Raw genomic sequence first — 27,384 nt, forward strand, 5'->3', positions numbered from 1 at the left:
AGGTGGAACCACTAGGGACCGTTGAAAACCATTCGACCAATTTTATGCGTGAACCAAAGCAGCAAAAGGAGTTTATTCTTCTTCAGCACTCGTTGTATGCACTACTGTGGCATGATCTCAACACTTTGTATCATCGGCACATGCATGACTGAAGAGTTCCTCTAGAACCCCCAACACTTTGGCAACACCCTTGATAACACCCATACACCGTTTATTGAGCACTTTAACAATTTACCTGTACAGAGACAACACTTGATCGAGTCCTAGGCACGAGCAGGCATGCAATGCTTTGGACAGCAATTAGATTCTGCGCACCCACAAGCAGGCACTAAAGCAGCAGCTTAGTGCTACTCAGCTATGGGTGTCAATGGGTCGCCTGCATGCAGTCGCGTAGGGGTTGGTGAAAGCATATCTCTTTAAAAATATATTTTTAAAATGCTCAACGAAGTTGATACACAAACAGCAGTTGACCGGCGTTGCCTGGTGAAACGTTGTTGCGATGCCTCATGTAAGGAGGAGAAATGCGTACCATCACGTTTCCGACTTTGATAAAGGTCGGATTGTAGCCTATCGCGATTGCGGTTTATCGTATCGCGACATTGCTGCTCGCGTTGGTCTAGATCCAATGACTGTTAGCAGAATATGGAATCGGTGGGTTCAGGAGGGTAATACGGAACGCCGTGCTGGATCCCAACAGCGTCATATCACTAGCAGTCGAGATGACAGGCATCTTATCCTGATGGCTGTTACGGATCGTGCAGCCACGTTTCGATCCCTGAGTCAATAGATGAGGACGTTTGCAAGACAACAACCATCTGCATGGACAGTTCGACGACGTTTGCAGCTGCATGGACTATCAGCTTGGAGACCATGGCTGCGGTTACCCTTGACGCTGCATCACAGACAGGAGCGCCTGCGATGGTGTACTCAACGACGAACCTGGTTGCACGAACGGCAAAACGTCATTTATTCGGATGAATCCAGGTTCTGTTTACAGCATCATGATGGTCGCACCCGTGTTTGGCGACATCGCGATGAACGCGTGTGTTCGTTATCGCCCTACTGCCGTATCACCCGGTGTGATAGTATGGGGTGCCATTGGTTATACGTCTGGGTCACCTTTTGTTCGCATTGACGGCACTTTGAACAGTGGACGTTACATTTCAGATGTGTTACGACCCGTGGCTCTACCCTTCATTCGATCCCTGCGAAACCCTACATTTCAGCAGGATAATGCACGACTGCGTATTGCAGGTCCTGTACGGGCCTTACTGGATACAGAAAACGTTCGACTGCTGCCCTGGCCAACACGTTCTCCAGATCTCTCACCATCTGAAAACGTCTGATCAATGGTGGCGTAGCAACTGACTCGTGACAATACGCCAGTCACTACTCTTGATGAACTGTGGTATCGTGTTGAAGCTGCATGGGCAGCAAGCTCTGTTTGACTCAATGCCAATGCATATCAAGGCCGTTATTACGGCCAGAGGTGGTTGTTCTGGGTACTAATTTCTCAGGATCTATGCACCCAAATTACGTGAAAATGTAATCACATGTCAGTTCTAGTATAATATATTTGTCCAATGAATACTCATTTATCATCTGCATTTCTTCTTGGTGTAGCAATTTTAATGGCCAGTAGTGTACGAATAAAGGTTTACTAAACTTTGTACAGTCCATTTCCACAGGAATGTTTTCAGTACTTACAGAACTGTCTCTGAATATTGAAGTAGCTGTTGACACAGACAAGTTTACAAGACTTTTCATTCAACGACATAATGTTCGTATTAGAGCTCTACCTTAGACGTTTAATACGCTGCCGGTGTATCTAACACGATGCTATCGTTTTTATCGTTGACTACGGTCTGTGCCGAGTTTCCCCTCTGCTCAGCGTGAGTAGACGAGCCGTTGCGTTGTCGTGGAGAAGCTGTAGGAGGCGTGGCTACGCCAGAGTCGCTGATTCGCCGGTGCGGCGTGCTGTGGTCCCCTTGTGAGGTGCCAGCACTGCTTTGGCACGCTACTCTTCGGACGACACCTTCCGTTTCGCCGCAGTCATGTTCGTTTCCGAAAACCGAGACCTGTCGATGACCTATCAGATTTTCCGCTTATTCTTCTCCCCTCCTCTTTTCGGCCGGCGTCGAACTGCTTCCTTCACGCTACTAATGATGTCCCGTTTCGGCATGGTCCTCGGGACTGGTGCGAAGTTCAACCTTTTTGAGAGAGTCGAAGCGGCAGTCGAACCCTGTTCCTTTTCTGTCAAATTTACAATAGCACCAGTCTCGTTCGCCTCTTGGTTCTTTAACTGTGCTTCTGGCAGTCTGTCAAATTTACACGGGCTGTTACGTGGCAGCGCTCCTTACCCACACTTCGGTGTAGATGTGTAAGAGCTGCAGTCCGCCTGCTCACAACTGAGCAAACGCATTCTTGCCTGGGCCTTTCCGTGTGTGGAGAAAGCGCTCCCTTACAGTGGCCATGGATGCTTCGGGCCAGCAGATAATGTAGCCTACAGGATGAGCATCAGGTCTTACCCTTATTACAAAAATCTATTTCTAAGGTGGGCAACGGCCTTGCCACAGTGGATACACCGGTTCCCGTCAGATCACCGAAGTTAAGCGCTGTCGGGCGTGGCCGGCACTTGGATGGGTGACCATCCAGCCGCCATGCGCTGTTGCCATTTTTCGAGGTTCACTCAGCATCGTGATGCCAATCGAGGAGCTACTCGACCGAATAGTAGCGACTCCGGTCATAGAAAACCATCGTAACGACCGGGAGAGCGGTGTGCTGACCACACGCCCCTCCTAGCCGCATCCTCAACTGAGGATGACACGGCGGTCGGATGGCCCCGATGGGCCACTTGTGGCCTGAAGACGGAGTGCTGCTGTATTTCTAAGGAAGTATGCTCGTTTCAGGTATTAGGTTTACTCATATCTCTGCTTGCTTCATAAAGTATTTATGGATACACTTCCACATGTGTATCCATTTGTCTCCCGTAGAACGTCTGGACGCTATTCAATTTCTCCCCATGTCCTTGTCAAAATCTCTTCCGCCATCGACACTACAGCATCTCGTATTCGTACTATAAGAGTCTGCGTGTCAAAAACTGGTGAGCTCAACGCTTCATACTTACGAGGGAACCTCCCCAACGCACCCCACTCAGATTTAGTTATAAGTAGGCACAGTGGATAGGCCTTGACAAACTGAACACAGATCAATTGAGAAAACAGGAAGAAGTTGTGTGGAACTGTGAAAAAATAAGCAAAATATACAAACTGAGTAGTCCATGGGCCACATAGACAACATCATGGAAAATGGGAGCTCGGGAGCGCCGTGGTCCCGGGGTAGTGTGACCGGCTGCAGAACGAGAGGTCCTTGGTTCAAGTCTTCCCTCGAGTGAAAATTTTACTTTCTTTATTTTTGCATAGTTATTATCTGTCCGTTCGTTCATTGACGTCTCTGTTCACTGTAATAAATTTAGTGTCTGTGTTTTGCGACCGCATCGCAAAACCGTGCGATTAGTAGACGAAAGGACGTGCCTCTCCAATGGGAACCGAAAACATTTGATCGCAAAGTCATAGGTCAACCGATTGCTCCACAGGAAAACGCATCTGATATATTCTATACGACACTGGTGACGGCATGTGCGTCACATGACAGGAATATGTTGTCGACCCACCTAACTTGTACTCTTGGCGAATGGGTAAAAAGATTCTTCTACTTTGCCCGATTTAGGTTTTCTTGTGGATGTGATAATCACTCCCAAAAAAGTGAAGAAAACATAAGAGTTTGTCACATAAACTGAAAATAAAAAATTAAACTTTTCACTCGATGGAAGATTTGAACCAAGGACCTTTCGTTACGCAGCTGCTCACGTTACCACGAGACCACGACACGCCTCCGTTCTCAGTGTTCTTGCTGTTGCCTATCTTCCCATGAATTACTCAGTTTGTATATTTTGCTTATTTTTTCACAGTTCCACACAACTTCTTCCTGTTTTCTCGATTGATCTGTGTTCAGTTTTTCAAGGCCTATCCACTGTGACAACTTATAACTAAATCTGAGGGGGGTGTGATGGGGAGGTTCCCTTGTTAGCGTAACCCCACGAGAAAGTCAAGAGAGATTCTGTGAACGTCGTGGCCACAATGTTGGATCGTCTCTACCGATCCATATGTCCGGAAAGGTTTCATGTAAGAACTGGCGAAAAAATAATAACCGCTGTAAGGCGGTGACCCGTCTGTTTGAAACACTATCTATGGCTGAAATTCGTGTAACTGAGGCGCAACGTAAAGTCCAGGCAACCTGTCGCCATAAAGATAGGTTCAGTGAAAATGAAGTGTTCAGTAACTGGATTGCGCATTAATATACATCACACATTTCCTTTCGAGCTGTCCCTTACCTACTATATTACGATATGTGGGTTCCCTGACACCCAAGTCCGAATATTATGGCTGAGCCGTGCTGCGGCTCGCGTTGGTGCTGTTATTAGGTTCCCGCCCTCTGTAGAAGGCCAGACGGCATCGTTTAATTGGCATGGATGCGGTTGTCTGTCTTCTTCTCGTGTTGACTGGAGCCACTCGGTTTCGCAAGCTTTGACTGTCCCCTAGTGGGAGCAGCGGCGGTTATCGATATGTAGCAACTGTTGCCCTATCTTTGGATCGACATCGTTGTTTTGCTGGGTCGTGTGAGTGTGCGAGTTTGGTTGGGGGACTCAGGAGGAGCCAGGTCCGCACAGTGCCTGAACACACCGGGACCGCTGGTGGTATTCATGGACTGCCACATGGAAGGGCTGTGATCACGGGGGTGCACGAACTCGTCGTAAACCGGATCCAACAAGCTTTAAGATGAGTGCATTTCAATCCAAGTAGAGAAACCTCCACCATTGTGATATTCGCGATTCTCCACTGAATTGGGTTCGTGTTGTTACTCGTAGTGTCGCCGAGGCGAAGAGCAGCGAGTGGAGTGCTTGGCGAAGGCGGATCTGATTAGCTTTCCTCCACTTCTTATTACTGTTTACTGCGTTAAACTTGTTACATTTGTTAAGTTCAACCAGCGGTAATTTTTCTTGCCTAGAGGCCGCTAACCACCCAGTTGGGGGTAAGTGTATGTAACGGCAGTGTACGTTTCCTCGCCTTGCCGTTGCTGCCCGGTAAGGCGTGTAGTTTTGACAGCTTTCTTGATTGTAGGTTGTTTGCCGGTTCTTCTACTCTGCTGGTACTGATGCCTTTCTCGTTCCGGAAGCTCTAAGCACAGTATTCTGGGTACGTAGTGCAGACCGCCGGTTCCGGCTTCGGCGTATTGTTCAATCGTTGCATTTGGTTTATCGGACGACAGGTAGCTGCAGCAAGATTATCATTAGTCATTCGTTATAGCGCCACTAGTCTGAGTTACCATCTTGTGAAGTGAATGCAACTCTTGGCTGCCTATCTCATCAATCGCGAAAGTGTTTTTTGCCGGACATTCTCAGAGGTCGATTCCTGGAGCACAGTCTGGGTCAACTGCTTGTGTTTTTAATTAACTTTTGCTATTGTATTTGCTGTTACAGAGCAGGTTTCAAAATCCTTTTAATATCATTGCGGTTCCTGGCGTATAATGCCTTCTGCCCAGATCATAGTTTCTTGCTTTTAAAACATTATCTGTTGTATCTGTATTTAATGGCGATTTTCTACATTTTAACTCACTAGAAACACTATTATTTAGACCATTGTTGATTACTTCATTAACAATGTGTTTTTTTTATTTATTGCACAGTCTAGAATTAATGGTTTGAAATAAATTGTGTGTAACTGTAACAGGCAACCAGTGGTAACTGACTATGTCTCCGTCCACAATCGTAACCGAATCCTGTCTTCCCTCGACTATCAGGTCTCAATGCCTGTTGACTTTCCCGGAGAAGTGAAAAGTCGCTCCATAGGAAAAGCAAACTCTTTTAAAGTAGTCATTGTCTGCATCGATTTGTTGCAACATGTTCCTGGGAAACTCAAAACGTCTGGAGCTAACATCTGCCTGCAAAGCTTGCAGGAGTTGCACTTTGTATGCGTTGAAATGCAACCTTTTGTGTAAAATATCCACCACAGTGCACTGAGGTATGCCTGTTTCATTGGAAAAAACACGTATGTATTCCCGCGGACTTCACTGAAGTACGGTACGCAACAGTGGCGTCGCTCACTCCATGTCTACCGCTTCCTGCCTCGTCACCAACCGTGGCAGTCTCTTTAAACTCCGCATAGCATCCTTCGGTGCTCATCACATCAGACGGAGCTTGACCATAGAGAAACCGTCGAGGAACTGTAATAGGCGACCTGTTTCATGAAAACGCGAAGCACGCAGCGCTTTCTTCTGCAAAGATGCCATTGTGACAGCAAAACTCCTAAATTACGCAACAAGAAACCAGAGAGAGAGAGAGAGAGACAGAGAGAGAGAAGAAATCAGATGCTCAGATGCTGCCGGAGCACATACAGAAATGTATCCATAAAAACTTCATGAATTAAACTAATCCTTAAAAATACTATAGACAGGACGAAGTGTCTCCACGAGAAACGTCGAGTGAAGCTACCATTTGCAACAAATTGCATAGCTGTATCTAGCACAGTTTCAAAGAAATAAATTTTTATAAACAAGGAAAAACGTTATATTTAAACGTTATGTTCGTCCTGTCCGCCATTCAACCTGGGTAGCAGCAAATAAGATCTTGTTAACTGATCTTCAACAATTCCAGTCGATAAGCGCAGAGATAATTATTGTCGATCATTTGAAACGATCGATTTCCGTTACGCAGGAGACGGCTGTTGCGAATGTTAAAAATGGCTCTGAGCACTAATGGACTCAACTGCTGAGGTCATTAGTCCCCTAGAACTTAGAACTAGTTAAACCTAACTAACCTAAGGACATCACAAACATCCATGCCAGAGGCAGGATTCGAACCTGCGACCGTAGCGGTCTTGCGGTTCCAGACTGCAGCGCCTTTAACCGCACGGCCACTTCGGCCGGCGCGAATGTTAAAAACAAAAAACAAAATCACTGTTCAAAGAGATTTCATTCATAAAAAAACACAAACTGTAGGAATTCTGGCACTATAGAACTGTGCTCTATAACCTACTAACAGAAAGCAACTCTTAGTTCAACATCATTTGACTCCATTGCTTGATAACGTTGTTTCTATTGGATATTTAGTTATAGCTTCACGAGTACTTTCCACATTCTATTCTAGGAAGTGTGTAAGTTTATTTGCATGCACTAAAGCCATTTGCGGTATTCAATTAATGCTTGCCGACGACTCCATGTAACGAGAAATGCTTCATCATTGATAACCAGTCGTGTGCTGCGAATAGTGCTAAACACTACAGCGGACATGCTGCAGATACGTATGTGTTGGTTTCCAAGATCGCTCCGCCATCGTCGATGCGACAGGCAGTTGTTTCTTGTCAGACATCATCAGTGTCGAGACACTTGCCCCACCCTCCTTGCTCAATAACACTGCATACCACCTGAACTAATCATTTCCGTCCATTAGTTTCTTAGCTCACGGTAATTTGTACATTGTGTTAACTGTATGTTGGCTGATTTCCAGAGGGGGGGGACTGCGGGCTCAAAACTCGAGAACAAAATGGACCGCGCAAGTGTAAAGAGCTATGGGGGGGGGGGGGGGGGAGTGAAGTGCAGTGCATCCTGCTTCCTGCAATGGAAGCACCTTTGCCAGTGCTTGATGGATCCACAAGCGAATTCACAAATGGAGATCTTAAGCGTTGTTCCTAATCGAAACTTCAATCATCTTATGTACCGACATGCTTATCCAAGATCCTAGCTGGAACAACTACACTATTGGCCATAAAAACTGCTACACCAAGAAGAAATGCAGATGATAAACGGGTATTCATTGGACAAATATATTATACTAGAACTGTCATGTGATTACATTTTCGCGCAATCTGGGTGCATAGATCCTGAGAAATCAGTACCCAGAACAACACCTTTGGCCGTAATAACGGCCTTGATACGCCTGGGCATTGGGTCGAACAGAGCTTGGATGGCGTGTACCGATACAGCTGCCCATGCAGCTCCAACACGATACCAGAGTTCATCAAGAGTAGTGACTAGCGTATTGTGACGAGCCAGTTGCTCGGCCACCATTGACCAGTCGTTTTCAGTTGGTGAGAGATCTGGAGAATGTGCTGGCCAGGGCAGCAGTAGGACATTTTCTGTATCCATAAGGACCCGTACAGGACCTGCAACATGCGGTCGTGCGTTATCCTGCAGAAATGAAGGGTTTCGCATGGATCGAATGAAGGGTAGAGCCGCGGGTCGTAACATATCTGAAATGTAACGTCCACTGTTCAAAGTGCCGTCAATGCGAACAAGAGGTGACGTAGACGTGTAACCAATGGCACCCCATACCATCACGCCGTGTGATACGCCAGTATGGCGATGACGAGTACACGCTTCCAATGTACGTTCACGGCGATGTCGCCAAACACGGATGCGACCATCATGATGCTGTAAACAGAACCTGGATTCATCCGAAAAAATGACATTTTGCCGTTCGTGCACCCAGGTTCGTCGTCGAGTACACCATCGCAGGTGCTCCTGTGTGGGATGCAGCGTCAAGGGTAACCGTAGCCACGGTCTCCGAGCTAATAGTCCATGCTGCTGCAACCATCGTCGAACTGTTGGTGCAGATGGTTCTTGTCTTGCAAACGTCCCCATCTGTTGACTCAGGGATCGAGACGTGGCTGCACGATCCGTTACAGCCACGCGGATAAGATATCTGTCATCTTGACTGCTAGTGATATGAGGCCGTTGGGATCCAGCACGGCGTTCCGTATTACCCTCCTGAACCCACCGATTCCACATTCTGGTAACAGTCATTGGATCTCGACCAACGCGAGCAGCAATGTCGCGATACGATAAACCGCAATCGCGATAGGCTACAATCCGACCTTTATCAAAGTCGGAAACTTTATGGTACGCATTTCTCCTCCTTACACGAGGCATCACAACAACGTTGCACCAGGCAATGCCGGACAACTGCTGTTGGTGTATGAGAAGTCGGCTGGAAACTTTCCTCATGTCGGCACGTTGTAGGTGTCGCCACCGGCGCCAACCTTGTGTGAATGCTCTGAAAAACTAATCATTTGCATATCACAGCATCTTCTTCCTGTCGGTTAAATTTCGCGTCTGGAGCACGTCATCTTCGTGGTGTGGCAATTTTAATGGCCAGTAGTGTATGTACACTTATCACAAGGATAGGAAACATAGTGCTTTAGAACACAGGAAAACTGCAGACAACAATTGATACCTCACATGCTAGACAAGACGTTGGGGCCCGATGCGTTCCTTTCGCAAGGAGGAGCATATTTCTGCTGACAGACTGCCAAACACTTATTTCAACCTTCGTTTCCTAATCAGATGCAAATGTACATAACATCGAATACTGCTGAACGAACTTGTATTTCATTCATAAGTAAGTCCCAGAATGTGTTAAAAATGCTAAGCCAAAAAATAAACACACACTTAGGTGGCGAAAGTCGTTGAATGTCTTCTGATATCGTGGCGGATCTCTTCTTGCCCGGCGTAGTGCAGCATCTCGACGTGGTATGGAGTCATCAAGTGTCCGGAAGTCCGCTGCAGAAATACTGCGCCACGCAACCTCTAAAGCCGTCCATAATTGCAAAAGTGTTGCTGGTGCGGGTTGTTGTGCACGAACTGACCTCTCGTTTATGACCATAAATGTTGGATGGTATTCATATCAGGCAATTTGGGTGGCCAAATTATTCGCTCCAATTGTCCAACATGTTCTTCAAACGAACTGCGGTGGCATGACATCGTTGTTTGGGAACATGAAGTCAATGATCGGTTCAGCTGGGCCAGTGGACCCAGAACAGGTGATCAGGATTGTAGAAAGGGCCAAATAAGGCTGGGGTCAGTTTCACCTTAAAATTGTAATTTATTGTACCTTAATAACACTTTTACAACCACTGCGGCACATAGCCGAACCTTTACAACTACGAGTTTCAAAATGCAATTATTTCTCAGCTGAAGTCCTCCAAACAAGAAATCTTAAAAATCTACAAGATAAAAATGCTGTTAAAATAGCCAATAAAATAATTAAAATATATTATTACCACAGCTAGGCTGAAAGCCTCAAGGCAGTGGTGGGTAGGCAAACAAGACGCAATAAAAATGGCTCTGAGCACTATGGGACTTAACTTCTGTGGTCATCAGTCCCCTAGAACTTAGAACTACTTAAACCTAACTAACCTAAGGACATCACACACATCCATGCCCGAGGCAGGATTCGAACCTGCGACCGTAGCGGTCACGCGGTTCCAGACTGAAGCGCCTTTAAGCGCACGGCCACACCGGCCGGCCAAAGACGCAATACAAACGGTGGACGGCCGCCAATAAAATTTTCAAGATTTTAAAATAAATTACCATAACCTTTCAACGGCTGAAGGCCGCAATGTTTAAGCTTGAAAGATAAATTTAACAATAAGGTTCCAAAGCTGAAGGCCCACAATTTTCCAAAATTTTTAATAAAGTATAACCATAAGCCTTAAGTTTTAAGTAGCTGAAACCGGACTAAAATAAAAAGACAATACAATGGCAATAACGTTTCAGCAAATATCCACTTGCCGGAATCCAAACTTACTTACATAAATCACAGTAAAACCAAGAATTTTTTATCATTGGCAATTATAGATTATAAACAGACAATTAAACACTGGTGAGAAAGAGAGTAAAGACAACAGCACTCAGAAGCCTTCAGGGGGTCGGTCTGCCCTCGTTCACTTAGGTGAGACAGGTGGTGAGCGCAACTACACTTGACCCGTCGGAACCCAACCAGGGGACAACCACGGACCGACCGACAAACGACTGGCTTGCCACCAATCGGTACATGAGAATTCAAAACACAAAATGTTCAAAAAATGGCTCTGAGCACTATGGGACTCAACTGCTGTGGTCATAAGTCCCCTAGAACTTAGAACTACTTAAACCTAACTAACCTAAGGACAGCACACAACACCCAGCCATCACGAGGCAGAGAAAATCCCTAACCCCGCCGGGAATCGAACCCGGGAACCCGGGCGTGGGAAGCGAGAACGCTACCGCACGACCACGAGATGCGGGCAACACAAAATGTTACTGGCGTGATTATCCACAATCAAATATGTATATGTATTAAGCTGTCAATTGAGGTGTAATCCCTGTTGAATCTATTGTAACATGTCTGAAATTGTAATTGTGCGCCTGGTCCATGCGTAGGCAATGTATTAAGATATGTGGAATGTAAAACCTTTGGTGAATACCCTATCTGTAGAGGAGCAGTAAAAGGTGGATGGCAGGCGAGCGCGGGAAAATGCACAAGGGCGCGGTACGGTAGAACGGGCTCAGCAGCGGTACTAGTCGGAGTTGGGCATCGGTCTGAGGAACACGTACCGGATCGAGGAGGCTATCCTGGAAAAAGTGGTTCCATTGAGCCTCGGATGTGCCGTGTCCGACGACTATACAGCATGGCTATATTCTAATGGCACTGGATTGAAAAGGATTACGACGCCAAGAAGAAGCAAAGTGCCGCTACAGCAAAAGCCATAGCTGTGATTGTATGTGTGCTGTGCGTCTCGCCATCTCGCCGCCCGCCAACCGCCGCATCGACTCGCACAGGTTGAATCTTTAGAATTGTATTCGTGTGGACCAGTGTTAATTTTGTTCCTGACTGTTCAATAATAACTTAACTTTTACCAGATTTGTTCTATCAATGAATTATCCTAATCACTAACCTAGACAGGGTCCTTTCCACATGTTGTGCAATCCGAGTGTCCCGAAATGAAGATTTAAAGTTTATGTTAATAAGAATTATCTGCAGACCTATTTATGCTAGAATGAATCTTAATGAGCTTTATTGTTAATGAAAATATGAGTAAAGAGCAAAGGTCTGACAGAGTACTAAGATAAATTTGGAATTGACTTAGTAAGGAAGTTTAATTAATTTGAGACAAAAATAATGGTAGTTAAATGAGGAAGTAATCGGACAATAAGAGTAATAATTCATATTTTTTAAATCTTGAGTAATTAATGTTTCCAATAGTTAATGGTTTCAACATTGTGATCATAACAGTTTCAGGGTCACCCCCCCCCCCCCCTCTCTTTCACTCTTTTCTTTTCTATTCATTTAAATTCTGAAGTAATTGCACTGATTTGACCAGCAAAGTTAAAGTCAAGATAAAACCTAAATTTATCAGTGTTTTACCATTATTATTAAATTAACATTGTATGTGTGTGTGTCAAAAGTGCTATTTCTAGGGTGACCTATGTTCGATTTCAGTCGGATCAATAGACAAAATGCAGTCGTAGTAATTATTGTAGTGTAATGTTGTGTATTTATAGCTTGCTCAAATTAGTACAGAAAGAGAAAATCTCAGTTCATTAGAAATTTCTGGTTCAAAAATTCACCATATAATACAGTATTATTGCGTGTGGTTATGCTTGTACGTACATCTACTTGTACAAGGGAAAAACTCACTCAATGCCTAATTAGGCTGGCGACCGTATTATTAACCATTAGTAGCATCTGCAATGTACGTTTCTTACCTGTCCTAATATGTAATTGCACTTATACTTCCTTGATGTATCATTGTTGTTACTGACTGGGTATAAGTCCGGTTTTGCTTCCATTTAGGTACACGCGGTCAACATATGTACTAAAATCCTTTCCTATAAGGTGAAGCCCGTCAACTTATCATAGTACAGGCTTTAAAGAGTTAACGTACGCGGGAGCGTGGGCGTTACATGCTGGTCCGTCAGCGACTGCTGCTGCGTCGCGACTGCACTCCTGGTGCGTCTCGCACTCACTTCCAGACACACGACTGCGGAAATACTGGCTCAGACCCAACCACGCAGAGGAAACACGCCCACTGACGAACCGACATCCCTGCACCAGGAAAGGACCGGCCCAAGTTGCACAGGATGGTAATTGAAGGGGCCCAGAAGCGCTCAGAGAACCAGTTACACGTCGCCTGTTGAGACGACCAGCCTCTCAGAGCCAGTACGGCGACACCATTTAAAACAGGTTGTCAGTGGAAATCACGCCAACTACACACACACACTTGCATAAAGACTTGAACGATACCCAACAGTAACTAAGCACGCACGAAGACAAATCGGGAGTCGATGCACACACAGACAGCCGACTCATGAACGATAGGCGTGCCAAAACGCGTCGTCCGGTAGGACGACCGACTGACGATCCACCAAGACCGTGGCCCGGCTCAAGTGATGCGTGGCGGCAATGGTCGGGCGAGCCATGTCGACGCAGACTCACTGCTGTTCCATCCCGACTGCACTAGTGCCTCAGTGCAGCTCCCCGACTGGCAGGTCCGGTTGCCACGCTAGAGATCGCATAGGTTCCTGTGTCATTGTCGTGATGATGATAGACGCCTCGCCCAACGACTCACAGTGCTTTTGTTCACTTCCCGGCCTCCGTACACATTCTGCAAGCTCCTGCGAATGTCTGCTAGGCTCTGGTTTTCCGCCAATAAAAACTCAGTGACAGCTCTCTGCTTGACACGCATATCTGTTACAGACGCCATTTTTAAGGCTACTTATAACGCCGCACCTATAGGTATTTCATGAAACTGTAGGGGCTGAAGCGGGAATATTCCACGACGTTCCACAACATATTATTCATTTTTTTCAAGCGTATTGGCCGAGAAAAAGATGTGTTGTATTACCTACTGAACGCCCCTCGTTGATGTATCAGTATGAGTGCTGTGAATTTGACACCTGCAAGTACCAGATTGAGCTTTGTTCTGGAGTAATATTTGATTGATGTTGTGGTATAAGATATCCACATTAAGATTTGTGAGACACATCTAGCATGAACGGTATTTTGGTGTCCTCATCTACATCTACATCTACATTGATACTCCGCAAGCCACCCAACGGTGTGTGGCGGAGGGCACTTTACGTGCCACTGTCATTACTTCCCTTTCCTGTTCCAGTCGCGTATGGTTCGCGGGAAGAACGACTGTCTGAAAGCCTCCGTGCGCGCTCTAATCTCTCTAATTTTACATTCGTGATCTCCTCGGGAGGTATAAGTAGGGGGAAGCAATATATTCGATACCTCATCCAGAAACGCACCCTCTCGAAACCTGGCGAGCAAGCTACACCGCGATGCAGAGCGCCTCTCTTGCAGAGTCTGCCACTTGAGTTTATTAAACATCTCCGTAACGCTATCACGGTTACCAAATAACCCGGTGACGAAACGCGCCACTCTTCTTTGGATCTTCTCTATCTCCTCCGTCAACCCGACCTGGTACGGATCCCACACTGATGAGCAATACTCAAGTATAGGTCGAACGAGTGTTTTGTAAGCCACCTCCTTTGTTGATGGACTACATTTTCTAAGCACTCTCCCAATGAATCTCAACCTGGTACCCGCCTTACCAACAATTAATTTTATATGATCATTCCACTTCAAATCGTTCCGCACGCATACTCCCAGATATTTTACAGACGTAACTGCTACCAGTGTTTGTTCCGCTATCATATAATCATACAATAAAGGATCCTTCTTTCTATGTATTCGCAATACATTACATTTGTCTATGTTAAGGGTCAGTTGCCACTCCCTTCACCAAGTGCCTATCCGCTGCAGATCTTCCTGCATTTCGCTACAATTTTCTAATGCTGCAACTTCTCTGTATACTACAGCATCATCCGCGAAAAGCCGCATGGAACTTCCGACACTATCTACTAAGTCATTTATATATATTGTGAAAAGCAATGGTCCCATAACACTCCCCTGTGGCACGCCAGAGGTTAGTTTAACGTCTGTAGACGTCTCTCCATTGATAACAACATGCTGTGTTCTGTTTGCTAAAAACTCTTCAATCCAGCCACACAGCTGGTCTGACATTCCGTAGGCTCTTACTTTGTTTATCAGGCGACAGCGCGGAACTGTATCGAACGCCTTCCGGAAGTCAAGAAAAATAGCATCTACCTGGGAGCCTGTATCTAATATTTTCTGGGTCTCATGAACAAACAAGGCGAGTTGGGTCTCACACGATCGCTGTTTCCGGAATCCATGTTGATTCCTACAGATTAGATTCTGGGTTTCCAGAAATGACATGATACGCGAGCAAAAAACATGTTCTAAAATTCTACAAGAGATCGACGTAAGAGATATAGGTCTATAGTTTTGCGCATCTGCTCGACGACCCTTCTTGAAGACTGGGACTATCTGCGCTCTTTTCCAATCATTTGGAACCCTCCGTTCCTCTAGAGACTTGCGGTACACGGCTGTTAGAAGGGGGGCAAGTTCTTTCGCGTACTCTGTGTAGAATCGAATTGGTATCCCGTCAGGTCCAGTGGACTTTCCTCTATTGAGTGATTCCAGTTGCTTTTCTATTCCTTGGACACTTATTTCGATGTCAGCCATTTTTTCGTTTGTGCGAGGATTTAGAGAAGGAACTGCAGTGCGGTCTTCCTCTGTGAAACAGCTTTGGAAAAAGGTGTTTAGTATTTCAGCTTTACGCGTGTCATCCTCTGTTTCAATGCCATCATCATCCCGTAGTGTCTGGATATGCTGTTTCGAGCCACTTACTGATTTAACGTAAGACCAGAACTTCCTAGGATTTTCTGTCAAATCGGTACATAGAATTTTACTTTCGAATTCAATGAACGCTTCACGCATAGCCCTCCTTACGCTAACTTTGACATCGTTTAGCTTCTGTTTGTCTGAGAGGTTTTGGCTGCGTTTAAACTTGGAGTGGAGCTCTCTTTGCTTTCGCAGTAGTTTCCTAACTTTGTTGTTGTACCACGGTGGGTTTTTCCCGTCCCTCACAGTTTTACTCGGCACGTACCTGTCTAAAACGCATTTTACGATTGCCTTGAACTTTTTCCATAAACACTCAACATTGTCAGTGTCGGAACAGAAATTTTCGTTTTGATCTGTTAGGTAGTCTGAAATCTGCCTTCTATTACTCTTGCTAAACAGATAAACCTTCCTCCCTTTTTTTATATTCCTATTAACTTCCATATTCAGGGATGCTGCAACGGCCTTATGATCACTGATTCCCTGTTCTGTACATACAGAGTCGAAAAGTTCGGGTCTGTTTGTTATCAGTAGGTCCAAGATGTTATCTCCACGAGTCGGTTCTCTGTTTAATTGCTCGAGGTAATTTTCGGATAGTGTACTCAGTATAATGTCACTCGATTTGCATAGGGAGAATCTGATTACACTACAGGTTCTCTGTATGCAGATTGCAGACGAAAAACAACAGAGAAACATTGGAGAATCGCTTGCTGGCCTTATTTGTAATTGGAGAGGGAACGTGAATCCACTGTTACGTCCAGAAGAGAAAACTGCGTTTCAGACAACGCGTTTTATGAGGGTGGAAGTTTTGTTGGCACATGGATTTTCTAAGGACTCGCAGGTTAATGTCTTGACTGGTTAGTCGGAGCTAGGAAACAAAATCTAAAAATGGCTCTGAGCACTATGGGACTTAGCATCTGAGGTCATCAGTCCCCTAGAACTTATAACTACTTAAACCCAAGGACATCACACACATCCAAGCCCGAGGCAGGTTTCGAAACTGCGACCGTAGCGGTCGCGCGGTTCGAGACTGTAGCGCCTAGAACCGCTCGGCCACTCCGGCCGGCCCATGTGGATGACCTCGCACTTTTCTTTGCTTACGAAATAAAAAAAATTCTCTGATAACTCTCATTCGATCTATGAGAGCCTACCTCTGAAATGTCAATCTACCCAACGTAAAGTCACACAATCGGAATTTTTTTTTTTTTCGTGTTGAGGGTGATCCGATTGAAACCTATCAATTTCTGCAGTTGTCGACCCATTATGGAGGCTACAGCCAAACGTAGCCAAGAAAATCCAAATACTTAAATCTTACGAAGGCGACACACTCTTCCCTGTGAGTGAAGACTTCCCTTTGCCTTGGGCGGCTGGGTATGGGATTCTCCGTAATGACGTTCGAGAGAGGAGATGAGAGCTTAGGAGTTTATATGGTGCCTTCTGCTATGCGGAAGGATGGAACGAAGCGAAGGAAGGAAATGGACCAATAAGGCGAATTCCGTCATTTCCTGCCGAGCTGCGTCACATCTCAGATTACGGGACGCGGCGGTGATCTCCCGCAGAGCGGCGTGTGTGCTTCCGAGCAGAAGGCGTGGCGTCGCCTCGTAACAGTGGCCTGTCTGAGAGGATCTCTGCTCGGAGAGGGAGCGGCAAACTTTACACCGCGAGTGGGTCAAAACGTGCTGCCAACACATAACGCAGTATCTTCACCTTGTAATGGAGTGGGGATGTGTCTATAAAATCCATCCGTTGTATTCAATCAATTTACTAAATATCGATCATGCATACTAAAACGAGTCAAAATATTTACTCCACGTTCGCAATAAACTTATATAATTCATTTGAGAGGCTGAGAAATTGTCGTTCAGTAACTGAGGCTGTGGAAAATTTTCTTTACTGTTTAGAAATGAGCCCTAAATTATGAAAAACATCGTAAACGCTTTACCGACATAAACACACTGTAGTTCCTTCTCTAGATTGTCGCACAGACGACAAAATGGTAGATATCGAAATAGACGACAGAGGGATAGAGAAACAATTAAAATCGCTCAAAAGAGGAATGGCCGCTGGGCCTGATGGGATACCAGTTCGATTTTACACGGAGTACGCGAAGGAACTTGCCCCCCTTCTTGCAGTGGTGTATCATAGGTCTCTAGAAGAGCGTAGCGTTCCAAAGGATTGAAAAAGGGCGCAGGTCATCCCCGTTTACAAGAAGGGACGTCGAACAGATGTGCAGAACTATAGACCTATATCTCTAACGTAAATCAGTTGTAGAATTTTGGAACACGTATTATGTTCGAGTGTAATGACTTTTCTGGAGACTAGAAATCTACTCTGTAGGAATCAGCATGGGTTTCTAAAAAGACGAACGTGTGAAACCCAGTTCACGCTATTCGTCCACGAGACTCAGAGGGCCATAGACACGGGTTCCCAGGTAGATACCGTGTTTCTTGACTTCCGTAAGGCATTCGATACAGTTCCCCACAGTCGTTTAATGAACAAAGTAAGAGCATATGGACTATCAGACCAATTGTGTGATTGGATTGAAGAGTTCCTAGATAACAAAACGCAGCATGTCATTCTCAATGGAGAGAAGCCTTCGAAGGAAGAGTGATTCCAGGTGTGCCGCAGGACCGTTGCTATTAACAATATACGTAAATGACCCTGAGGCTTTTTGCGGATGATGCTGTGGTACATCGAGAGGTTGTAAAAATGGAAAATTGTACTGAAATGCAGGAGGATCTGCAGCGAATTGACGCATGGTGCAGGGAATGGCAATTGAATCTCAATGTAGACAAGTGTAATGTGCTGCGAATACATATAAAGATAGATCCCTTATCATTTAGCTACAAAATAGCAGGTAAGCAACTGGAAGCAGTTAATTCCATAAATTATCTGGGAATACGCATTAGGAGTGATTTGAAATGGAATGATCATATAAAGTTGGTAAAGCAGATTTCAGACTGAGATTCATTGGAAGAATCCTAAGGAAACGCAATCCGAAAACAAAGGAAGTAGGTTACAGTACGCTTGTTCGCTCACCGCTTGAATACTGCTCAGCATTGTGGGATCCGTACCAGATATGGTTGATAGAAGAGATAGAGAAGATCCAACGGAGAGCAGCGCGCTTCGTTGCAGGATCATTTACTAATCGCGAAAGCGTTACGGAGATGATAGATAAACTCCAGTGGAAGACTCTGCAGGAGAGACGCTCGGTAGCTCGGTACGGGCTTTTGCTAAAGTTTAGAGAACATACCTTCACCGAAGAGTCAAGCAGTATATTGCACCCTCCTATGTATATCTCGCGAAGAGACCATGAGGATAAAATCAGAGAGATTAGAGCCCACACAGAAGCATACCGACAATCCCTTTCCACGAACAATACGAGACTGGAATAGAAGGGAGAACCGATAGAGGTACTCTAGGTACCCTCCGCCACACACCGTCAGTGGCTTGCAGAGTATGGATGTAGATGTAGATGTAAAACCGTCCAGAAATATCTAAGTAGTTTTAAACTTGACTTTAGGAAATTGCAATACTGCAAGTTGCAGGAACCAGTCACAGGTTTCCGTCACCATCTAGGTGCCACATTCAAACTACTCAAACTGTCTGAAACTTCTGCCAATGAAACATAACTTGCTGTGTTCTGATTGGACAGCATAGGTCTCACAGCTTACTGGTATTTCATAAAGTTTTGCTACGTTTACATAGCTTTATGAATGCGAAACCGTTTTCCGCTGTCGTGTTCACTTGTTAAGGCCGGGATTGATTTTGCTAGACTGGTCCCGATCGGCAGTTGTTTTACACAAATTGCAACGTAACCATCCTACCGATGGTACTGACAAAATTCTACCGGGTAGTACGTTTAGAGTCACTTATCGTGTACTAATGCAAGTTACCCTCTGTAGTACTGGTGTACGAATCTCGTGTACTCCACGAAATTACAGACCCCTGCGAGTTTCTGCTGGGGTATTAATACTTTTTAGCGGATGAGTTTAACTTACCGGTAAAAATTTGATGGCAACAGATAACGCAGCCTTTATAGCCACTACAGAAGGCGCCTATGCAAGGCTTAATAGGAAGCATAGAGCTTTTAATTATTTTTATTTGTTGATCCAGCATGCGACTGAGGGCCGGCCGTAGTGGCCGTGCGGTTCTAGGCGCTACAGTCTGGGGCCGAGCGACTGCTACGGTCGCAGGTTCGAATCTTGCCTCGGGCATGGACGTGTGTGATGTCCTTAGGTTAGTTAGGTTTAAGTAGTTCTAAGTTCTAGGGGACTGATGACCTCAGAAGTTAAGTCCCATAGTACTCAGAGCCATTTGAACCATTTTTTTTGCGACTGAGGTAGGAACTGATTTGTGGGAGTTTGCCGGTCATCTCTATGGGATATTTTATCAATCCTATCTTCCATTTTCTAGGGAGGTATGCATAGTTTAGGGTTTACCTATTCTATAAGTTGTAAATGATAAAGGGAGGAAATAATCACTAGAGAATCTCTATTAATTGATATTTGTTGACTGCTTATAGCATTTTGAACAATTAGCCATGTATCTATTGGAAACATTCTTATTCAACAGCAGGGGATATCATGTTATACGTCATGACATATGGTCTCTCTAGTCAACAGGATTTACATTCACCACGTAATTACGGAAAGGGAGAGGGGAGCGCAGACCTGGCTTCAGTGGAATTTTGTGCAGGCACGCAATTATATCTAAACCCATGCCTCCTGTTGGTATTACATTTAATTACTATAGGTCATGCGGAATAAGTTCAGCAAAAGACACTACAAGCGAACTCGGTCAGGCCAGAAGAGTATCTGCCTATATATTTCAAATTTCATTGAAACGTGCGCCGAAGAGGTGTAGCAAGTGGTCCACTTGAATGTGACTACCCATTTTGGTTTAATCCTGCGTTCCGAAACAACACCACGTTACTGAGCTGGCGGCGCAAGAACATTTTCTGTCATATGGCGGGAAAATTTTGCAAGTCTCCATCCCATCAATAGACATTAAAATCTGAACTTTTCATAGATTCACGAGTTTAACCCATATATTTTATGTAACGAACTTCATTATAAGCCAGTCAAATAGTCATGGGGGAGGGGAGGGGGCCAAGAACCATTTATTTATTATCACCTTGAGACTAGTTCACACACGTGACCAAGGTGGGGTAGCCAACAGAAATTCAAAAATTGTGACACGCGAGGTTGTTTCTTCCCTATCTCACACTCACGCGCTACCGGGTAATTATTCACTCGTCACTTGCATCAACTGATCTGGCCCACCTTCCTATTAACGACCGTTTCGCGCCAAAGTGAATACGCGCGCATTTCATGATCCAGAGCTCTAATTCTCCGCACAGATTTACTAATTCGGAATTGCGCTTCACGAAACTGTAGTGAAGCTACAGTACATTTTTGGAACGAAACTACACTTTACTAATATGGCGGTGGCTCCAACCGACCACGTGGCGGGAAACCAAGTATCCAAAAAAAACATATCAGAAATAAATAAATCCCCCAAAATATCACTGTGAAAAAAACACCACATTAAAATACATTAAATGAGTTAACTTCTGTTACGCTCAGAGCAATAATACGACCGTGAGCTTAAGGCCCATGGTGCGTGCCTGACCAAGGCACAAACGCAAAGTTCTTACAGAAATTTAATCAAATAACGAATATAAACTCCCTTATGACGGATTCGCGGTAGTCTCACACTTGATTTCCACACCTGGACCCTACTTACGAACAGATCTGAAATATTCTAATACTTTTAATAATGTTACCTGGAAATCGAGAACTAAGTCTTCAATGTCTGCACAGAGCCGCTACACAGGAACCAGTGTCCTGCGGGATACATCGCTAACCGTTGCACGTTTAAAAGCGTGATTGGTTCGCCAACCTGACAGAGCCTGTACTCGTGCCTTTGGGACCTCTCTGACCTGATTTGCACACTTTGTTAATTTTTTTTTCATAATGGGGGCGACAATCATGATATATTTCTTTAAAGTCAGTACCGCCATCAGACTGTTTTTTAATTGCAGTTTACATTTACTCGATCATGATTTCGGCTTTAAAGTGCCATTATCAAGTGGTTTAATGTTATACACTGCCTAAGATACACTATTAGACACATTGTCTGTATTTTAAATACGACAGTATGCCATCTTAGGCTCTGTATCACATTAAAACACTTGATAATGGCACTTTAAAGACGAAATCATGATCGAGTAAATGTAAAACTGCAAATAAAGATCATTCTAACGACGGTACTGACTTTAAAGAGATGCACACTTTGTCTTTGCCAAACTTGTTCGCGTTTAGGGGTTGGTACTACACTACCACAGAACCACTCTGCGCATGCAATTCTATATACAACTTTTGACTAACGCTTTCTGCTACTTCACACAATTTCTCGTTCATACAGCCCAGGTCGCACAGGGGAAAGGAAATAACCAAACGCCGTTTGGTTCATTCTATACTGCTTGTTGCCAACTGATATTTCCGCAGAGTAAAAACCCTCTCACTAATAATTCTCTTGTACCGGAAATATAATGAGAAAAATATGGTACGGCCCGACAAGTTCCGTTTCAAAACGGTCTCTGGAGATCTAGTGTCCCGACTTCTGATCTAGTCAGCGCAATGGCTGTGTCTCTTCAATTAAATATCGGAGGTAGAAAACATCGTGCTCCACCATAATACAGGGTGTTTATAAATGAATATCGGGGTTTTAACGCTTTATAATATGTATTACATTAAACTTACAGTTATAAATGATATGTCAAATGAAAGAGCAACTCAAACAGTTGTGTTTGGCACCAGTGCACACCTCACTGGCATAGCGCAGTACGTGATTGGTTGAACTTCACTGTACCCAAGCGCTGGATAGGCCGCAAGGGACCCAAATGACAGGGCTTGCTTTGCATGGCCTCCACGTTCATCCAACCTACCACCATGTCGTTTTTTCCTTTGGGGCTTCATCAAGGATCGTGTGTACGTGCCTCCGCTACCAGCAGACCTCCCTGAATTAAGAAACCGGATTGAAGCAGCTGTTGCTACAATCACTGAAGACACACTTATCAACGTTTGGGAAGAACTCGGGTATAGAATTGATGTGTGCCGTGTGACAAATGGTGCTCACATTAAACATTTATAAGGTTCTTGGTAAAACTGTTTGAGTTGCTCTTTAATTTGACACATCATTTTATATCTGTAAGTTTAAGATAATAAATATTATAAAGCGCTGAAACCCCGATATTCATCTATAAACACACTGTATTATTACTTCTCCTTCACTGTAGAAAAACGTCAGTCTGTTCAGATTATCGGAAAATAAAAAAAAGACATAACCTGACAATCCACGCAGAATTCAATAACGGTTGTACATTTTCTTTGGAGCGAAACCGATTAAGGAAGAGGAAATCAGGCATTTAGAATCACATGTCCAGAATCGATATTGGAGTGTATACATAGCCCTATGCAGTATAGGGAAATCTGTTTACCAAATCCGGTTTTGCGAGCCTCCTGTGAACATAGTGCTTATGACGTAAAGTGCATCACTAAGATTTTACTAGCAAAGATACTGAAACACACACATCTAAGAGCGCATCCTCCAAAAGGTGCAAGAAAACATAAAAAATCAGCAAAAATTGCATGTCAGAAATTCTTGTATAACACGAAAATGTGTCAGTTTTGTTCATTCACATTAAAATAAAAGTTTGAATGACAAAATATATCAATTCAAGATGAAGAACGTTCCTGAAAAATACAATATGAAATAAAATTTTACAAAGTGACTGGAATAGAAGTTTCAAGATTATATCATGAAATGAGTGCATAATCATTCAGTTCAGTTCCTGTAAGTGCACATTTATTGCAAAAAGATGATTCTGTAAAACCTTTAATGAGAAGTACATTTTGAAAACAAAAACGAAACGGTTCGTAAATTTAATGAGAGGAGAGCTTTGTTTCAGTTTGAAACTGAAAGTCAGTCAACTGCTCGTTTCGAATGATAACTCCTGACGTCGCCTACTGCATTGCGCCGTAGAAAGATATCACTGGCGAATGCAATTTTTTTAAAAAGTTTTCTCTAGTCACCACTAAGACAAGTAAAACCAGGCCACCACGCCATGTAGCAATCAGAACGACAAACTGGCAGAGAGTTAACACAGCAAAGAAATTGCACCCCACAGAAGCTTTTACTTCGCCTTGCTCGAGCAAAACGTCTGAATCGTTAATTCGGCGACATGACCTCACTCAGGAGGGATCAAACATCTCGCAAAGAACGAGTAAATGTTTGATAAGAACGCCTATCAGTCTGCTGACATGGTGGAAAAGCACCAAGATGAATCCTGAAAGCCACTGTTGTGACACCAAGAGTATTGAGGTAAAGTTGATACTGCACCATTTTGTTTGTACGGGTTGCGTATGTTCAGGGTCAAATTATCCCCTCCCTTTAACCTGTTGCAGTGCTAATTAATTTACAGCTCCCTGGTAGTTGGTTTATGATCCTCTTGGGATAATTGATCCTTCTGATAACCTCCATCTCATCCCCCTCCTCCTTCACCTCTCTGGGAAACCCCCCTTGCTGTTATGAGCACACTTTTTATATTAAATTAATTGACTAATTAATTATATTGACCAATTAATTACCTCTCACCTTCCTGGTAAATTCCCCAGTTCTTCTCTCCCCCGCTTTCTCCCTCCCCTCCATCATCTGACTGAAAACTGGCTGGAAAAAAGACGCATTTTGCTAGAGAGGAAGGATCTCCTGACATGAAATTCACATCAATTGACATAATAATATGTTCTATTAAATTTGCATAGTCTTTATTTAGTCAGTTTGCAGGAGACGGTCTCCCTAACTTGGATACGTCTGCATCACCCCCCCCCCTTTTCATGCTATAATAACTGCAAACACCAAGTAATGGAATGAAATGCAGTACATTAGCCACTGTTTCGGGTCGGCAGTGTGTGTGTCTGACGTCTACGTGCCGCCAGGCACTAGGCAGAACACTAAACGGATACAGAAAACTACGCTGTGTCCTAATTACAGATCACAATACTAAATATCACCGACTACATATTACAGCCTTTCATATTCGATACCCAGAAAACCACCTCCAATTGCCCTCATGTTGGTACTTCCTCTTGTAGCATCTGTGTCTCAAACCTATAGACAAAGGTGATGTGCCTACCTGCCTGAGGGACCACTTGTTCCTGAGGCCCCCAGACAAAATGTTGGGTAGTGGCATTCCTCTGATCGAGAAATTCCAGACTCGCTTCCTGTCTCTTTCTCTCTCAACTGGTCACTTCCAGGTTGTGTGAACATGTGCATGAACCAACATGTCTAAACATGCAAGTGGAGATTTCCATCTGAGGTCTTGTTTGCATCGTCATTTGAAAACACAGTCACCCTCCTTCACAACAACATTTCCATCTTACACTAAACATATATGGCGAAAAAAAAGAAAGAAAACCCCCCAGTCGAACACACTTGTGATCATGAGGCACGTGCCATCTGCCAACTGCTGGGGAACTGCGGCCACACCGACCAGGAGAGGACTAGAGACTCACACCCACATAGTCCATGTCAGCAGCTGTGTGCACATTTCCGGGTATCCATGTGTCAACACCTTTGATGATTACTACCCCAACAAACGAACCATATCCATAGCAGCACTCTGCCATCTGTTTCGAAACAGGGTGCCACATTGTTGAACCTACTGGAAAAGGATTATAGATGGTCTGTCTATGCAACTTATAACTGGTCCTCTCTCTTTAACCAACCCTCCCTGCAAAATTGTCTCCAATTTGATTTGGAACTGACCAGAACTAGGGGGTCAATGTACTCGCTATATTTAATGGCTTGTGAAGGAATAGAATGAGCTGAATCCACATAATTAATACTTTCAGAATGAGCATAACATGTGTTTCAAACTTGCACAACTGACCTATACTAGTGATATAGACTGGTATTCTCACTCCAGTATCGTAACTGCCTTTCTGTGAAGACTGTTTCGTACCAATCTTACATCATTCAATCAAATACAATTACACACGATCTCTTTAGATGAAGGGATGCTGAGGAGGTTAGCACTCCTGACAGGTGTGTAATAGATATGAGCCTGATACATTTGAGAATTTTGTGGTGATATAACAGATGGTTAAGAAGAAGAAGAAACGAATGGTTTATGCATGATGGAGCTAAAGACAGACAGAGTTTGATACATTTTATGTAAATCAATTGTGCTATGAATGTTGTAGGATTTTTGCAGTGTTTGGATTCCACATGAAGACAGTACTGAAGAGGAAGAAATGCTATTAGAATATAAACACATACTCCTAAGGCTATGCAGTTCTGCACATAAACAAGCTATAATGCCAAAGCAGTGTGGTATCTGATATATTAGTAGCATGGAATGCAACACTGTAATGCTCCAATGCAGGAAATGTATTTTCAATACCTGACATACATTCACCCTGCAAGATTTCTGTTTTCACTCACTATGCTGAGAAACTTTAAGATGATAAAACTACTGCCTTCTGCACCAAAGGAAAGAAAAAAACCATAGATTCTTTGTGATTCATGCACTATATAGCTTCCCGAAGTTGTGTAGCACTCACTGTTCATGTTCGATTATGGTTCAGAAATTATGCTATGCCTGCATCAGTCGTATAAACTGAAACTCAGTGACGGAAAATGTATGAAACAATGCCATCTTATAAGGAAACAGACAAATGCATAGTAGCAGTGTTTGACATGTGAAATTACAAGCCATACTGTACTAACTCTGTGAACAGCACACAGTCTCTTCCACACACATAACATCTGTCAAGTGACTTCTCTTCAAATCACATTAATCATGGAATGGAAACACACAGCAACAGAACGTACCAGCGTTTCAAACACTTTGTTACAGGAAATGTTCAAAATGTCCTCCGTTAGCGAGGATACATGCATCCACCCTCCATCGCATGGAATCCTTGATGCGCTGATGCAGCCCTGGACAATGGCGTGTTGTATCACAGCCGTCCACAATACGAGCACGAAGAGTCTCTACATTTCGTACCGGGGTTGCGTAGACAAGAGCTTTCAAATGCCCTCATAAATGAAAGTCAAGAGGGTTGAGGTCAGGGGAGCGTGGCCATGGAATTGGTCCGCCTCTACCAATCCATCGGTCACCGAATCTGTTGTTGAGAAGCGTACAAACACTTTGACTGAAATGTGCAGGATCTCCACCGTGCATGAACCACATGTTGCGTCGTACTTGTAAAGGCACATGTTCTAGAACCACAGGTGGAGTATCCTGTATGAAATCTTGATAACGTTCTCCATTAAGCGTAGGTGGCCGAAACTAAAATGAGCTCTAACATGGAAATTAAGCGTTTCAGGACACACGTCCACATAACATCTTTTTTTTATTTGTGTGTGAGGAATGTTTCCTGAAAGTTTAGCCGTACCTTTTTGTAACACCCTGTATACACAGGGACTGCAGTACTTCGCAAATCGCCAGCCGGAGTGGCAGAGCGGTTCTAGGCGCTACAGTCTGGAACCGCGCGATCGCTACGGTCGCAGGTTAGAATCCTGCCTCGGGAATGGATGTGTGTGATGTCTTTAGGTTAGTTAGGTTTAAGTAGATCTACGTTCTAGGGGACTGATGACCTCAGAAGTTAAGTACCATAGTGCTCAGAGCCATTTGAACCATTTACTTCACAAATCCGTATCACTGACTTAGAATCACTGCAGTTATGAAACTGAAGACTCGATATATGTCCAAGATGTGGCAGGGAAAT

The 27,384-nt window shown here is 44.2% G+C and overlaps 1 pseudogene; it reads left to right on the forward strand.

The window, feature by feature from the left end:
* Positions 1 to 2,557: 2,557 nt before the first annotated feature.
* LOC126413415 (5S ribosomal RNA) lies at positions 2,558 to 2,674 on the forward strand (annotated as a pseudogene).
* The last annotated feature ends 24,710 nt before the right edge of the window (positions 2,675 to 27,384 follow it).

The sequence above is a fragment of the Schistocerca serialis genome, chromosome 7 (genome assembly GCF_023864345.2).
Source record: "Schistocerca serialis cubense isolate TAMUIC-IGC-003099 chromosome 7, iqSchSeri2.2, whole genome shotgun sequence".
Classification (NCBI taxonomy): domain Eukaryota; kingdom Metazoa; phylum Arthropoda; class Insecta; order Orthoptera; family Acrididae; genus Schistocerca; species Schistocerca serialis.